The sequence below is a fragment of the Ammodytes marinus genome (assembly GCF_949987685.1).
Source record: "Ammodytes marinus genome assembly, chromosome: 21".
In the NCBI taxonomy this organism is placed as follows: Eukaryota; Metazoa; Chordata; class Actinopteri; order Uranoscopiformes; family Ammodytidae; genus Ammodytes; species Ammodytes marinus.
In genome coordinates, this window is record NC_137225.1 from 1,668,366 (window position 1) to 1,672,831 (window position 4,466).

Sequence of the window (4,466 nt, forward strand, 5' to 3'; positions counted from 1 at the left end):
CAGAGGCTCCTCTGAAGCCGATGCAGGCATGATGCTACACTGTGCGCCTACAACGACCAGCAGCCACCAGCTGGAAATTATATATTTAATTAACAGCAGCTTACTTTCCCTGCCAGTGGCTTTGGCCATCCCTGGGCAGTTAAGTTTGTGTTTTGTGCCTGGAAGGCACTCCCCGCCCCCAACGGTTAGGGATAGGGCCTTCCAGGCAGCACTGCCCTAAGTATACATAAATATAGAAAGATAATTTTAAAAGTGAAATACAGTAATAATGTTGTAATGGGCACAACTGTTCATGATAATATATGGTTCTGCAGTCATTATCAACATGCTTTCAAGTTTTAAATAAAATTCAGAATAATGAACATTGACCACATTTCTACCCCCTAAGCAGGCAACGTATCTCTGGGGATACATACATTTCAAATTCTGCTAAAAAACCCACAAACACAGATGGATTTTTTTTTCTTCATCAGCATGTTAAGACAAATGTCCTAATTCAATATATGAATTTAGATTGTTATTTTAACAAAAATAAGTATGTCTAATATATGATTACTTACACCCTGGGAAGCTGGCGCTTCACCACTGGCGTCCATGTTGATTTCTGATCAGGCTGACTAAACAATGAAAGATAACTTGAACCAAATCATGTCACCTAGATGCTAATAACAGACAAGTCTTTTGATAAATGCTAACTAGATTAGTGAAAACCTTCCAGCAAGCCCCCTACAGGATGTTAAAGAGTATGTATCTCCCAGTGCACGTTGCCTGTTTTAGGGTTAATAGATACTTTCAGAATACAACTGTGATATATCTGCTTTCAAAGGTTATTAGAATAAAATAAAATAAAAGCATCACCATTGTTGTCTGTATATTCTCACTCATGGTGTGTTACAGTGTGTACTCCGTACACAACAGTCTGGGCCTGAGTTACAGTGAATTAACTTTTGAAATCTGTGATTTTGCAAAATTGAATTATGATTTGTGGCATGCTCACTTAAATCTGATCCCTGTGTCCTCAGAAACTGTGGTTCACTATCGACATTGTTGCGATGAAATTTGGATTTCACAAACTATTGGGCTGTTGTTATTTTAGTGTAGATTTTATTATTATATTTACTCTGTGACTTAAGCGTCGCAATTTGGATTCAGAAGAGCGAGGCCAATGACTAGAAGAGCATCATGGCTCATCATGAAAATCATGTTTCACATCTGCCTTACAGCCAATATTGAGATGATCATATAAGAGTGAAAAAAAAATACTTTCGTCCTTGAAGCTGTATCTCTATGCGCAGCATTTAACATTCAGTATCATCCATTCCCTGCTGTAGCCATTGTTCCTCTGTCTTTGTTCCACATGAGTTTCACTGTGTGGTTGGGCTGCCCAACTGCTGTGCTTTTTAAAAGGGGGACTCTATCTTTAGACCGGAGCAGCTAAAAAGCTCCACTTCAGTGGTTGCCACGGAAACGAGAGTGCCGGGCTAACTGCACTCGAGCGATGCTGTTGTGAGCAAAATGATGACGAAATGATGAAACATGACTGAGTGGGCGTCAAGGCTCATTTGCATCCCTGCTGCTCCGATGGCGTGGTGGTCAGAGTTGGTTGTGTTGATCCAAATTCCTACGGAAAAAATCCATTTTAAATAGGCAAATCCACCTGAGAGCTTTCAATCCCAACTGGTAAAGCCAACAGAGATGAGTCATAGAGGAATAACAATGGAAACATCTTACCATGAATATAACCTTCATCGTTTAAAGCTGACCATCTGGCACCTGGCATGGAACAAGATGGAAGCAGATCAAAAAGGAATGTTAACTGATATAGCCAATAGTACAGTAACTAAGGACATTTACTCTAGTACTGTAGGATAGTAGGGGGAATACAGAAAAAGAAAATACACGCAAGATACGATGTTTATCACTGTAAAATGTGAGGCTCAATGCTGAAGTTAGGGAGGAACCTAACAGTTCTCACTCTCTCTGTATGAGAGATTATACACTATTTAATTTTTTCGTATGTATTACAGCCCCTGGAAAAAGGAAACTCTTGAAACCAAACCTAACAATCCCTTTTCAAAACAGTGTTTAGCATCAAGATGATACACACATGCACCATTTGAATTACTCTTTCAAAGCAGCAACAGCACGTGGATGTGCTTCATGCAAAACACAGATGTTTTTAGAACTTTGTAAGGTTTTTGAATTTAAAAATATCATACAGACTTTTTGAAATATGTATATACTAGCCCACTGTAAAGTTAATCTAGACACATACAAATAAAAATAGAAAAGCTTCAAAAAGCACATTGCCTTATCCACATTACATGCAATGCCATCCTCTGACTAGGAAGTGGAAAAATATTGCCTGTTGTCCAGTCCAAATGTCCTAGTTATGGAGCTACTGTGTAGCAAGTCAGGTTGGACTCACTCAGGCCATGAGATACTGAATCAAATTGCTGTTTTCATTCACTCTTGTTTTACCTAAACAATATGGTACGGTCAAATGAAAATATGTCACTCTTAAAGTATTTTCTAATGAAAGTGTTTTATTTGAAATCACTCAGAACATTTATACTTCAAATATTTTAAATATCAAAAGTTCATCTTTTATGTTTTCCTGCTTGTTGTTAGTGTTTTGTACGTCTGTGTGTTGTGTGTGTCAATGTGTGTTTTTCATTGTAACATGTTGCCAGTGTTTTGCACCAGTGAGCTTGTTTTGAGACATGTATGAAGAGTTTTGTTGCTGTAAGTGACTTTTGAAGGCAAAATGAACTGAATTGCACAGGTGCATTTTAGTGATGCACACTATGTTAAGAGTTTTGCACATGTGGTTTCAGTTGTGCCCACTGTGCTTTAGCAATCGAAAAAAAACTGTAATAGTAAGACTATTTATTGATCTGCTGCCATCCTGTCCCATGCCATTTGCTGGTTGCCAGATGGCCTGCTTAAAATAACAGGTCTAAAAAAATTGATGAGCATTCTTTAACAGTGTGGTTAATATTTTTAAGGTTCAAGGAATTTTCCTTCTGTTTCACCACAAACAACAACATATGCTTTGGTAACGTGTTTAGTGAGTTCAGCTTTCCTACATCAATTATTGAACATAAGTCATGCAATCAACCTTACACCAGAAAAGCAGCATAACAAGCAACATATCTATGGTAGGCACCACTTCTCCCTCGTCCTGTACACATTTGGAGTGGGTAGTGTTGCCATGGCTACTAACACCTCTTCAATTAAAGCTATTAAATAGAACAGCATTTCAAAATGGGCTCAATACTGACGTTTTAATCATCTTATTGTTTATTTGTTTTTGTTGTCTGTTTTGTTTGATATAATGTAAACAATCTGTTGGTTAGCCCTCACTCTGGTGTGTTGCTAATGTGGATCCTAATAAATCAAAATCAAAATGAAAGAATAAAACACAATTTTCTAACAATGACTTTGCATCAGACAAGACTGAGTGCTTCTTCATGTATTTCTGACAGCCTGCCACATTGAGTGTGCTTACACTTGTATTTGTGTGAGTATATGTGTTGTTGTTGTGCCCAAGAGTTAGAGACAGACATGAAAAGAGAATGCTTACTTACTTACTGCTTGCTTATGGCTGTCCATCGTATTCGATGATGACGTTGCTCCACTTGAGCTGGGTTATTATGGGGGGTTTCGTTGGTGCCATTTCATGTGGCTATAGAGGCCGATGCGCGACCCGCATGGTTTGCCACATGTGGGGCAGATGTAGTCTGTACATGAGAGGGTGGCCCCTCCAGCGTGCTGGTGTCTCTGTGCACGCCGCTGTATTCTCCTCTCAGTGGTCTGCTCCTGGAGGTGTGCTACACCCTGGTGGCTGGCTGAGCGCCATGTGGGACGGTCGGCAGCCAGGCTTTCCAGGGATGCTGGCTGGATGTCACAGCGCTTCAAGAGGGTTTTGAGGTAGTCCTTGTACCGCTTTCGCTGTCCCCCAGCAGACCTACGACCTTCCTGAAGTTGGCCATAGAGGATCTGGCGGGGGAGTCGCTGGGTGGGCATGCGGACTACATGGCCGACCCAACGCAGGTGTCTTGTGGCAAGGAGCACTTCGATGCTTGGTGTGTGGGTGCGGTCGAAGATGTCCACATGAGGGACTCTGTCCTCCCAGGACACACCCAGGATCCTTTGCAGGCAGCGGATGTGGAATGCCTCAAGGGTTCTGATGTGCCTTTGATATGGTGTCCAGGCTTCTGAGCTGTACAGCAGTGTGGACAGACAGACTGCCTTGTATACAGCTGCTTTTGTAGAAACTGTCAGGTTTCTATTTAGAAAGACTCTGTTTTTAAGCCTACCAAAGGCAGAGGAGGCTAGGGCTATGCGGACCTGGATGTCACTGTCGATGTTGCAGGTGGGTGAGAGGACGCTTCCAAGGTAGGTGAAGTGCGGGACAATTGTGAGCTTTTGGCCGTCAACAGTGAAGATAGGCATTTCCGGTT